This window comes from Lepidochelys kempii, chromosome 3 (genome assembly GCF_965140285.1).
Source record: "Lepidochelys kempii isolate rLepKem1 chromosome 3, rLepKem1.hap1, whole genome shotgun sequence".
In the NCBI taxonomy this organism is placed as follows: Eukaryota; Metazoa; Chordata; order Testudines; family Cheloniidae; genus Lepidochelys; species Lepidochelys kempii.
Window position 1 is genome coordinate 12,389,915 of NC_136382.1, and position 13,149 is coordinate 12,403,063.

Consider the following 13,149-nt stretch of genomic DNA (forward strand, 5'->3'; position numbering starts at 1 on the left):
GGCCAAAGGAGAATCTGGGCCCTTTGTGTCTCTGGGCTGCAGCTCTTCCAGTGTCAAATAGGCTTAATAATACTTTATCTATCTCGTCTATTTTGCTTGTAAGCCGTTGGGAGCAGAGACTATCTTTTCCTAGGTACAAGTACAGTGCCCAGCACAATGGGGCTCTGATCCAGGTTGAGGCCTCTAAGCACGAGGACACCAATAATAGTTGAAAATAAAGTGTGAGCAAAAAGTAATCAGTGCTGCATAACAACAATCAGTCATTGACCGCATCCACCTGCATCATGGCAAACCCTTAGGACAGGCCCACAGAACAAGCTCACACAAGAAAACTCATCAGATAATGTACCCACTGCGTTTGGCACAGGATCGAATTCATGGATGTTGCTTCAAAGCCCTCAAGCCAGCATGAGACACCCAACATGTAACCTACTCAATTCCATCAGTTCCACTTGACATGCCCACAGCCTCAAAGCCCCCTCCAGAGTCTTCCCTGCATGGACAAACCCTCACCCCCACCTCCCCAGCTACCAACTTCTGCCTGCACCCTAAGAACAGCCTCAACCACCCCCAGGTGCCCAAACCATTTTAACCCCACCCCCACTCCTCCTAATGCCAAGTGTCCCTAAAGCTACGTCTACACTGGAGGTAGAACTGTAATTTCAGCTAGCCGCTAGAAGGAGGCATAGAGGGTTTCAGACAAGATCATAAGTGGGCTGCTAGCCTGTTCCGCCACTTGCACTGCCATGGCTACACTTCTATTTTTGGTGCCCGAGCTCCCTCACAGCTTGTGCAGGTATGTCTCCCTGAGCTGGAAATGCCCCCTCCACCTACAGTGTAGACACACCCTTTGAGGATGTGAAAGCTGATAAACTCTGTACAGCTGGGAAAGGGAGAGGTCATGGACTCATAATCCATCATCTATCTACACTTCTAAAGCTTGGCCTGATTTCCTCTGTTCTCCTGCTTGTGGACAATGAGGTTTCAGAGCAAAGGGAAGGTCTTGGTAAAATGGAGCACCAGGCGTGGGTTACCCACACATCGTACAGTCAAGATGGGACTGAACTCAGTTCCTGTGATATCAGAAACAGATAGTACTTGCAGCAACCTCAAGAAATAAAAATCTACCCATAAGAGCACATTGAAATCTACCGAGATATGTGAATCCTGGTTTATAAATACCCTTGAGTGCTATTAACATACGATTGGGGATTTTTAGGATATTTTATTTTATGTTTAATTTTAGAAAGATAAATAAGATTGCTTTCTAAAGGACAAGAATGATAGAAACAGCCCCCTTGCCTCCCACCAACACACACACGCACTTCAACATGATGCTTTCACATCAGCTTGCTTTTATTAAAAGGGGAGTAACAAATCTTATATGGGTGCTAAAAGAGCTCCCTTCTAAATTCCTCCAGCTCACAAGGTTCTTTAAAGCCCAAATGAACAGCAGCACTTCAGGATTGCAGTAGGATCTGATGATTTTAGAAGCAAGCGGCTGTCTCCCAGATCCCTGAGATTCTGCTTACACAATTTCAGAAAATCTCCTGTACAAAGAAAAGAGAATCAGATTTTTTGATGTTTTCCTACAGAACAAGGACAATATGATGTTTCATTTTGAATCAAATGGCATGGGAGTAATTACCCTTTCACTGAATTGTGAATGAAGAGGTTCTGGGTTAACCCAAGCACAGGGAATCCATTGTCCCGACTGCAACACTCTGTTACAGCAGTGGTTCTCAATCAGGGGGTCAGGGCCCCCTAGGGGGCCACAAGCAGGTCTCAGGGGGGTCCACCAAAATAAACAGGGCTTCAGCCCCAGGTGGCAGACCCGGGGAAGGAATGCCACCTCCACTCCCTGACTCACCTTAGAGGGCCATCAAGCCTGTGGGTTATCACCAGCAAGAAATTTCCCACTGCGTCAGTAAAACAAAAAAAAAATCAGTTTTTCATTTTTGTACCTATATTATCCTTTTATTTTTTATATTTATATTATATACTGTATGTGTGTGTGTTTAACTGTATAACGATCAGTTTAAGGCAGCTTTTCATCTACTAAAGATGCAGAAAACCAGTTGTGGCACAGGTGGGTGGTGGAGATTTTATAGCCTGTTAAGGGGTTGGGAGGGGGAGCATCACAAAAATCCGTGAAAACCCTGTGTTACAGAGTTTCTAAGTGGATAGTATCCAATATGTATCCAAATGGGAGAACTAGCTGCCTATACAGAGCACACTATGGAAAAGCACAATTAACACCCTTGTAAACAGCTGTTCTGTCAAACACACCTTGTCTACAGCTGAAGCTAAAATGAGACATACTTACACAGGTGATAGAAAATGAACTGAAAAAAATGCAGAAAATTCCAATTCCACCTGAAGTCTGACTCTGTTCTGGTGGCAGCTTGATGCTAGCAGCTGTGCCGGGTGAGATCATGGATCTCTGGGACTGCTCAGTGAATTGGCCAAGAAATCAGCACTGCAGTTGGTAGCATGGCCACTCCAGCCTAGTCCCTGGCTCCCACTCTGCAGGCCCAAGGAGCTGCCAGCATCACATCTCTTGCCCTCTGTAGCGGGGTGGTTACCCGCTCCTGCCCTGTTGGGCTTAAAAGCCAGCCCTGGGAGAGACCCAGGGCTGAGGGCAAGAAAAGCTAGGCGGATTGGGGAAATGGCCGCAGCTGGGCCTATAAAGGGGTTGCTAGGCTGAAGCTTAGCCAGAGTCTCTCTCTGCATTCAGAGAGGGAAGGGCCTGGCTGTAGGGACCTGAGGGAGTACCGAGAGTGGAGCAGGGCTGAGGGGGAAAGGCCAGGGGAGCTCTGGCCTGGAAACCCCCAGGCTGCGAAGCCTAGATTAAGGCCTGTTAGGTACTGGAGTTTCAAGGGGGCAGCCCACAGGTAGACAGAGGCAGCAGGTCCAAACCCCCTCGCCTGTGATGAGTGGCTGATACACTGCAGTCTGCCCCGGGGAGCGGGGCTAAGCGATGACTGGCAACAGCCAAGACTGAGGTGAGGGGGGGTAGTGGGTGGGGGTTCCCTGGGGAGGGGAGACCCTCAGGAATTGGTGGGGTTTACTGCCCGGGGGCAGCACCCCAGAGGGAGGAGCCACCGGGTCCTGGGAGGGACTGGGGCTAGCGGTAAGGCAGATCACCAGACAGCAGAGGGTGCTCCAGAGGCTGATGAGCTAATTCCCAAGGACAACCAGCAGGAGGCGCCGCCAGGTGAGTACGGCTCTATTACACCCTCAATCTCGTATTTTAGTAGGCTGGAAAGACTCTCACTCTCCCAGTTGTTTCTCTATGACCTGTTCCTGCTGCAGCATACAGTCAGCAACAAACAGAACAGGTATAGGATGGGCCGCAGATCTGCAAGGTGGCTGAATTAACTTTACGGAAGAACCTTCATGCTTAAAACATTCACATTCATTTGGAACAATGTTAACATTCTTGTCACCAAGATTTTTATAATTACCTCCCCTGGTTTGCAAAAGGGGGAAAATAAAGCGCTAAAAGCTGAGCTGCTTTAAGGACAGGAGGATTCATCAGCTCCTAAATGAAAAGAGAGTACTGAACACTGCAGGGTCTCCCTTATGGAACACGGAGCTTACCTTCGACAGCAATGGCCAAAAACGCATTTGCCAAGGTATCTAGTATAGTACGGACATTTCCAAAAGTGACATTGACCCCCACGGTTTCTACATGCATGGTGGGTCAGCAGACCATGGGAGAAACCTGACAAAGAAAAAGCCTTAATCATCATTCTGTAATGCAGGGTAAATTACAGTTATGATTCCAAGATGACAGGCATTTCTCATTCACTGAGACCTGACCAAGTCTGCCCAATTATCTTCCCGTTCAAAAGTTTATCATGGCTTCAGTACAATTTCAGTGGTTGTACTTCTACTCCTGTTCAATGGCAGCATCTAAGAAAAGAATGGGGTGATTTAATTAAACATTGGCATTGACTTTCCAGCTGCAGATTTTAGAACCACAGCTCTCAGCATGGACATCCTTCATTGCCCAATGCCCTTAAGGGATGAAAAGCAAGGGGCTGCCTGCATTGCTTACTTCCCTTTGAGGCTGATGTATGGTTTTGATTCCGTCAGGCTCTGACAATGATGTGCCAGGCAGTATCATCAATGCAGTTTGGCTAAGTAGGGTTGAACTGTCTCAGTGCTGGGTTGGATGACTACAAAGATTTGAAAGAGATTGACCTGAGAGAGTCCCTTCCAGGTTTGAATGCTTGCCTGTCTCTGAGATTCTGCTCAGAATTTCTTCACAAGGCACACTCAGGAATTGTTCTTTCATGACCGATCGCCAGTGTTCGGTTATACCTGATTGACGTGCTATTTTGAGAAGGCAGCCCAAATGTGCACAGCCAAATCTTTTAGAATATTTAGTTTAGAACATTTGTTGTGTTTTCACAAAACTATCTACAGCCAACGGATAGAAACTGAACTCCTACATGATGCATTGTCATGGCTGCAAACACTGTCCCATCCACTGAGATGAACAGCTGCCATTTTGGAGATCTGGGTTCTGTGTCCAGCAGCATAACCTCTGAGTAGGACATGAGACCTGATTTCATAAGAAGTCAGGGGGTGAAAAGCATAGAATTATTAAGTCAGCAGCAGAAGTTATATCTCCTGGTTCCTAGCTCTGTGCATCTTCTCCCAAACCCAAAGAGATATTGAAAGGAGTTGTCCAGACTTCATTCATCAGTATCCCATCCAGATTCTGTGATTGCCCATTATAAGAAGAGTACATGCTGTGCAGATAGAATGGGGGTCTCAGGCAGCAAGCCTCAGCAAAATCTGAGGAAAACACTGAGGGGACATGGATTTTTTTTTCTAACTGGTCATAATTCAGTCAGATCTGAATTGTTTTTCTTGCTGGCAGGTGCAAGTGCACCTAAGAAAAGGTAAGAAATTATTTTCTACTCGAAAGTATAATTGCTTGTTTTCTTTCACATCTTACCTGGGGCATCCATGAGCACCAAGAAGACAATAGCAGAGAGCAGGTAAAGGAACTTCATGGCTGAAGGTCGGCTGGGAACTGAGCGTCACTGGAGAGGAGAGACACCAAGATAGAGAGAAGACACTGGGGAATGTGACCTGCTGAGCTGTACAAATATTACTTTAATCAAAATAATATTTTAATGTGTGTTCTGATCATCCACACAGTACCACAGATGTCCTAGGAGGATTTCAGATAAATACAATTCTATGAAGCAAGATATATTTTAAAAATAGAAGTTCTGTAAATAATTTTAATTCAACAATTACTTACATTGCATTTCTCATTGAAATCGCTTTTTCCTTAGCCAAAGTACAGAGTGCAGAATTATTGCACATTTAAATGCTTTATTGCCCAAAATAGAATTGAAAACAATTAAGAAATTACAGAGAGCAAAATAAAGGTGGTTGGATGCTCATGTTTATGAAATTTCTAAAAATTATTTCATCATGTGATGTTACAATTAACCAAAAAAAAAATCACATCAGTTCATTTCAGGTGTTATCTCAATCTTATTACTGAGGAAAACCTTATCCTAGTTCTTTACTACACTGGGGAGGTGACTTTGCTACCAACATTGAAGTAGGAATGTTTAAATGCAGATTCTTATTCATTTTAGATCAGTCTGTTCAACAATGGAATCATGGGAGTACCTGTGCCATTGCAACCAGAGAACTCCAAGGTTAGAATGAGAAAATCAGACAGATTATTTAAGCACTAAGACTGACAATTCAAGTAGGTCTCACACATTAAGCCCTAGGCATATAATGCACATAATGGTTTAAATCAGCTACCTTCAACTTGACTCAAATTTGGTCCAGATGCTCCTCCTTCATGATGGGGAAAGGCAGGCGGGCAAATTTCAGTGGGTGGCATTGTGACACTGTATAATTACTGAATTCCTAGAAGGCTCAACACTATACCCTGGAAAGCGTGACATGCCCCTCCCCCAGTCGGAGACCCTCTCATTTTGCAACGATTCCAATTTCTCTGGAATTTTACCAGTAACCTTCGGTCTTAGGCCACTTTTACCAAACATTCAAAGCTGACTAAATATTCAAATAGTGGAAACAAGGTTTCCCTTACCAGCCAATTCAAAGCTTCTTCCTCTTTCTTTCAAAGTGCAGAGTGGAGAATTATTGCACATTTACAAACTTTATATGCTTTAACACAGCACTTAAAAGCAATAAGAAATTATAGAAAGAAGAAGAAAGGTGGTTAGATGATCATCTTTATGCTATTTTCCAGTCCTCACAGAAATGGAGGCGAGAACTAGAACCAGTCCCAGCCCTCACGATCTGTAACTGCGCTTACAGAGCCCAGGGCTGACAGTGCTTGGAAGCACTAAAGCAGCACAAAAGAGGTTTCTGTCTCATGCGGATACAGCCCCTCTTCCTGCATCTCTCTTTCTTTCCTTCCCCTTTTCTCTCCTCCACCCTCCTGCCAGCCTCCGTTCATTCCCTGCCCTGCTCTCTTTCGCTGAACTCCTCTTCTGTCTCCACTGTCCTTTCTCTCCCTTGACACTTCTCCTTTCAGTCTTCACCTTAACCTTCTTATCTGTTTGTTTCTTGCTTGTTATCTCTCTCTCTCCCTCCCCCCACCTTTTCTCTTCTCCGCTACCTTCTCCATCATCCCCCTCCACTCCCTTGCTCTTTGTCCTTGTCCTTAACTCCAGAAATATTCCCAAATTGTAGATCCCAGAGGCTTAAGGTTAGTTCATCAATGGGTGATTAACTAACACAGGGCTAACACAGGGCTGCAGGGAGGACACACTCTGAATTTGGATAACTAGTATTTCCCAATAAAAGGAACTTGGATAACTGGAATTATTCTGGAGATGGTTTTAACTCAGGTAGCTTTTAAATAACCAACTTTTCATTCTGAGTAAACATAACGTGTAGCTTTTTACTTCTCCATTCAAAGTGGTATGAAGGCATGTTCTCAAGCTCAGCCTCTCAGGACACTAAGTGGTTTCTCGAAATACCTAAAAAGTTCTCTTAGGTAGTTCACTTACTCAAGGGGTTATGACAAATGTGTTCGTCTTCTCTCTCTGGATCTCACAGCCATCTTCTTAGCCAGGACTTTAAAGGAAGAATTAAAAGGATGATTATGAGAGAAGTTACTATAATACTTACCAGACAGGGAGTGCTCTCAGTGGCCAAGTGATGACTGTCCTGCTCGCTGTCTCTCTCGTCCAGATATTTCAGCTTCAGGGAGTGACACTTTGACCAAACCAGCCGGTTTTATACAGTAACTGAAGGCTTGTTTTCTTCTTGGCAAAGCTGCTGTCAGCCAATCAGAAAATGACCCCTGCTTCTGCGGAGGATTTGAACTGTCCAGCCACAATTTGGACGTTGGAATTCTTGCAACTCTGTGGAAAATTCCATGGTCTTTGTGCAAAACATCTTGTGCCATCCCGGATTGTGTAAGATACGTTCGGCCACTGTGGTTAGTGCAAAATGTCTTGGGACATATAACGAACTCCTGCTGGTTTAGCTCTGATCAGCAACTTACTTCTGCAGGCCACTTCCCAGGGGCCTGCCTGCAGTGTGGTGCTTGGCCAACTTGACATGATTTCATGTCAAACCCTCAGTCTCAACAATAATAGTCAAAATGGTAAAAAGTACAGACACAAATTGTGCCTACTAGTGCTAAGCACCTCGCAGGGTTGGTCTCATTCACATGAATCAGGTAGCGGAGAAGAAGACGTGATTGGGCTTCACGCTCTGCCTTGGAAAATGTAAGAAAAATTGAAAAGCTTCTTTGACTGATATCAAAAGTACAGGGCTGCTTGCACCTCTGTGCTCTCACTGGTCTCTGAATGTCCCCCTTAGGCATGAGGCACTGGGCACTGTCCTGTCCTAGAATGGAATTACACAAGTCTCCCACTCTCAGCATATGTCTACCCTGCAATCGGAGGTCTGATTCCAGCACACGTACACACACCTGAAATAACTTTGGTCTAGCTACCTGAGGTACCAATAGCAGCGATGCCACAGAAGCTGAAGCTCGCAACTCAAATATGTATCCAGGGCCCTGGATAGACTTCTGCAGCCCATGCTGCTGTCCAAGCTGCCATGGCTTCACTGCTATTGTTATAGTTTATCCAGCTAGCTAGATAAAGCTAGCTTGGGTACATCTAAATGGGATGCAGTCACACCTCGGACTGTCGTGCAGACCTACCCTGTGACCAGGGTTTACATACAACACCCCGTCTACACCAACCACTTATTACCATACAGGTCTGGCTCACTAGTGCCACTTGCCTTTGGGAGCTTGTGACAAAAGCTATATACTGGCAAACAAACTTCTGAGGACAAGTGGATTTATTTAACAGGTGTAAGAAAGAATTAATGTAATGTTAGATCGGCTTCTCTCCTGAGTGCCTTGTTCAGGTTTGTAATATGTCTTTGGAAGGGGTTTGGAGCAGGGGTGACCTGTCCATCTAATTCCTCAGTCATTACACCCTACTGCAGTTGTCTAGTCGGTGGAGGGAGGCAGCAGTTACCTCTTTCTCCACAGAGACAGAATGGAGACACTGGATGCTTCCATGCCAAGTGGGGAAACAAGAAAGAGGCACATCAGCCTGACTGGCCAGCTCAGTCCTCTTCTTTCCACACAGGTGCTGGTTTCCCTCCAGCTGCTAACTGGAACTCAAGCATCTGCCTTTAATTGCAACCTGGCTGTAGCACTGATGAACACACCTGGGCTTGGGAGGAGCTGGAAACTGTGGGTGTAGCAATTTGGGATAGACAAACAGCTCCAGATAAATAACAATCAACCTCTGCACAAACAATAAGAAACACCTCCTCTTCACCTTTCTCTGCCAACAAACCTCATCTTGGCCTCCTTTGAGAACCGACTGGATGGTGGAGTGAACCTTTACTGAAGTTTGAGGAAGATTCACCTGCCCTTGTAATGCTCTCATCCCTTGTTAATATTTAATCCAGGTTACTGCCAGTTAATTGGAAAGGAGAAAATTACATTGAGCCTGTGCCCCATTTTGCCACTTTATAAGGCATCCGTGAACCTGAAGGACTTTCTTTTTGAAAGTGTTTTTTTTTCTCCTTATGATCTAACTTAGACATATCAGGAAAGTCAAGTCTGGTTTTCACTCTTTTGCTGGAGGTCTCTTTGGAGAGCACAGAGAAATGTCTGTCAGGTCCCTCTGCCCCGCAATGAAAGGGTCAATTTGTGGCATCTTCAACCACAATTTTCTCCTAACTACTTAAAAACCATTAGAAGGAAATAGTTGTTAACAACAACAACAATACACACACAGTTTTAATCCCTTCCTTGGTACTTGTGCTGTCCTAACCTTACCAGTTTTCTTCTTTGTGCATGAGTCTATCTATCTGGTCCCACAGCATACACCTGGCCATTTACCTAAAGATATCAGAGAGGCTAGACGCCCAGTAGAGCATATCACAACAGAAAGTATTTGGAAGAAAGTGAAGCCATTGATTGGAATGAGCTCTCTCCTATCCTGTATAGATGAACTGTAGGAACAGACCTCCTGAGCAGACCTTCTTTGCATGGATGCACCTGATTTGCCGCAGTGATACATTTTGGCTGGTTTTGATTAAAATTCACTTACACTTAGATGCAGGGGTCATGAAATCACAGTGGTCTCTTCTGCCCTGGGAATCTATCAATCTGTGAAATGTTGTTCTTTTTATTGTTACTGAAGGGCAGGAGAATTGGATTCAATATGCCCTAATGGAGGGGTCACCAAAAGTGTGAACTCACTCCCTGTGTGGGGGAGTGAGCCAACTCCAACTGAAGAATAAAATTAGGGGGAGAAATGTTTATGTTTGGTGAGGAGTCTGTCTAAGGGTTTTAGAGGCTATTTGACCTTTCTCTTCCAGTGTTTAAAGAAGGAGCCAACTACACACAATTACAAGCCTTTGTCACTTATTACTAATCAGCAGCAGTGAAAATGTTGATAAAGGCATCTAGGGTCTTTTGCTATTGTACAGTATTAGGCTGTCTCCTGAATTCTATTGAATATGGAAGATGCTTTCTAGCAGATGTTGGCTGTTCTAGGTAAGCTCAGTGTTCCACAAGGGAGACGCAGCCACATGAAGAGAAATATTTGCTCCTCTCCTTCTTACATCTTAGTCTGTTGTTTAATGCTCTTGGGGGCTCAGCACACATGCCCCAGCCCAGGAACAGGCAGGAAAAGAAGCTTTTAGCTATTTCTGTGCATCTCAGATCTTGGGGTCCCTGGGGGCTGCAGTAGCCCCAGCATGTATGAGAACCTCCCAAGTGGCTGCTCTTCCTTAACAGCAGCTTTGCCGTTGCTGTCTGTGGTAGGCCTGGGCCAGCTGACTCAGGCTTAGGTTGAGGGACTGTTTAATTGCAGTGTAGATGTTCAGGGTTTTCTGGAGCCCAGGCTCTAGGTCCCTTCAAGGTGGGAAGGTCCTACAGCTCCGGCTGCAGCTCAACCCCGGAAGTCTACACCACAATTAAACAGCACCTTACCCTGACCACCAGGAGCCCAAGTCTGTTGACCACAGGCCAGCAACTGGTGTCTAATTGCAGTGTAGACATACCTTAGATGTAACAGCCCACAGTGACACCGTTTACCTCAAAGTAGCACCCTGGAGCCCCCATATTCATCACTGTCTTATAATTATGATATTTATTGTGCAAACTGTACCTCGTGAGGTATCACTTTAAAAGCCTTGATCTGCTGAATGCTAATATCCTTTTGGATTGTATGTATTATCATTGTTTGTGAATTTATGAAGTATTGTTATATGTGTCACTGAAATACATTAAGAGGTTGGGAATGCCCACAACCAACCTTTCAATTACAACAAAAGTAGCCATCATCAGTCAGATGAGCATTAATGGCTCATCAACACCCAATCCACTATCCCAGAGTCTTCTTGGGGAAGACATGTACGCCATGGGGGTGGACTAACCCTGTCACTGGGAGGATCTTTCTAGCCTCTGGAAGAAAGTAAAAAAGAGGGAAAGTGACATCATCACTTGGGTTCTCTCCCCCCACCCCCATCTTAACACCTGGCAGAACATCTGAAAGACAAAGACTTTGAACTGGGGAAGTTGGTCCCAGGCTGGAAGTTGGTCCAGCCTGTGTATTGAGGACCTGTGCTTGCTTGTATCCTTTGTTAGGGTGAAACACTGCTTGGTTCAAATCTAGCTTAGTCTGTTTAAGTTAGGGTTTAGACTGGAAATTTATTTTTGTTCTTAGGTAACCAGCTTTGATCTCTGTGCCTGTTACTTATAATCACTTTACAATCTATCTTTTGTAGTGAGTAAATCTGTGTTATATTTCACTTAAAACAGTGTGTTTCGGTTGAAGTGCTTGGGAAATCTCAGCTCAGATTACAAAGGTTGGTATATGTCTTCTCCACTGAGGGAGTGACAAACTATTTCATTAATTTGCACTGCCCAGGGCTGGATCTGGGTGGAACCGGCTAGAGCCTCTCTATTGGTAGTTCATGAGTAGCTGGGAGACCATTTATGTAACTCATTTGGCTGTCTCCCTGCCTGTGGATGGCTAAGAACATAACATAAGAACATAAGAACGGCCATACTGGGTCAGACCAAAGGTCCATCCAGCCTAGTATCCTGTCTTCTGACAGTGGCTAATGCCAGGTGCCCCAGAGGGAATGAACAGAACAGGTAATCATCAAGTGATCCATCCCCTGTCACTCATTCCCAGCTTCTGGCAAACAGAGGCTATGGACACCATTCCTGCCCATCCTGGCTAATAGCCATTGATGGATCTAGCCTCCATGAATTTATCTAGTTCTTTTTGGACTGTTTTGGTTTTGGCTTTCACAACATCCTCTGGCAAGGAGTTCCACAGGTTGAGTGTGCGTCGTGTGAAGAAATACTTCCTTTTAGTTTTTTTAAACCTGCTGCCTATTCATTTCATTTGGTGACCCCCTAATTCTTGTGTTATAAGAAGTAGTAAACAACACTTCCTTATCTCCTTTCTCTATACCAGTCATGATTTTATGGCTGTGGATGTGCAGTGCCTGTCATAGGCTTGGAGCTTGATATCAGCATTCTAGTGTGACAGCCAGCCCAGGGGGTGCATTTGGAGGACTCAGTGGTCCCACAGCCCAGGTTGCACCCCAGAGACCCCATCACAGTGGGTACATCTACCTGAGCTGGAAATGACACTTCAACCTCCCATGTAGACACACGCTTAGAAGATGGGACAGCTGAAAAGCTCTGTGCAGCTGATGAAGGGAGAGGACTCATAATCCGTGATCTATCTACATTTCTAAAGTCTATAACTGGCACACCTGGCTCTCATCTACTAGATGACACAGACAACAGAAAGATGCTCCTACTAATTGAGCATCACCCTTAAAGTAGGAACCACATCCCAGTTTAGGGTTTTCACCATTTGAACTTGTATATGGCCGTGAGGTTAAGGGGCCATTACAGCTGGTGAAGCAGCAATGGGAGGGATTTACACCTTCTCCAGGAACTAACATTCTGGACTTTGTAACCAACCTACAAAACACCCTCCAAACCTCTTTAGCCCTTGCTAAAGAAAACTTACAGGATGCTCAAAAATAGCAAAAAGCCTGGTATGATAAACATGCCAGAGAGCATTCCTTCAAAGTAGGGGACCAGGTCATGGTCTTAAAGGCGCTCCAGGCCCATAAAATGGAAGCATCTTGGGAAGGGCTATTCACGGTCCAAAAGCGCCTGGGAGCTGTTAATTATCTCATAGCATTCCCCACCTCCAACTGAAAGCCTACCATATTAATTCTCTAAAGCCCTTTTATTCCAGAGAATTAAAGGTTTGTCAGTTTACAGCCCAGGGAGGAGACGACGCTGAGTGGCCTGAAGGTGTTTACTACGAAGGGAAATGTGCTGGTGGTGTGGAAGAGGTGAACCTCTCCATGACCCTTGAGCATATGCAGCGACAGCAGATCAAGGAGCTGTGCACTAGCTATGCGCCGACGTTCTCAGCCACCCCAGGACTGACTGAACGGGCATACCACTCATTGACACAGGTAATGCTCGCCCAATTAAAGTCCAACCTTACCGGGTGTCTCCTCAAGCTAAAACTGCTATAGAACGGGAGATCCAGGATATGTTACAGATGGGTGTAATCTGCCCCTCTGGAAATGCATGGGCATCTC

General features: G+C 45.1%; 1 long non-coding RNA gene across 1 annotated transcript; it reads right to left on the reverse strand.

Annotated features, from left to right (window-relative positions):
• Window positions 1-1,334: 1,334 nt before the first annotated feature.
• On the reverse strand, window positions 1,335-7,230 carry LOC140908113 (uncharacterized). The gene is made up of 5 exons (XR_012157767.1): window positions 7,147-7,230; window positions 4,973-5,060; window positions 3,604-3,727; window positions 1,871-1,919; window positions 1,335-1,550 (listed from the first exon to the last, which is right to left on the reverse strand). It is a non-coding gene; the product is annotated as an uncharacterized LOC140908113 (long non-coding RNA).
• Window positions 7,231-13,149: the final 5,919 nt, after the last annotated feature.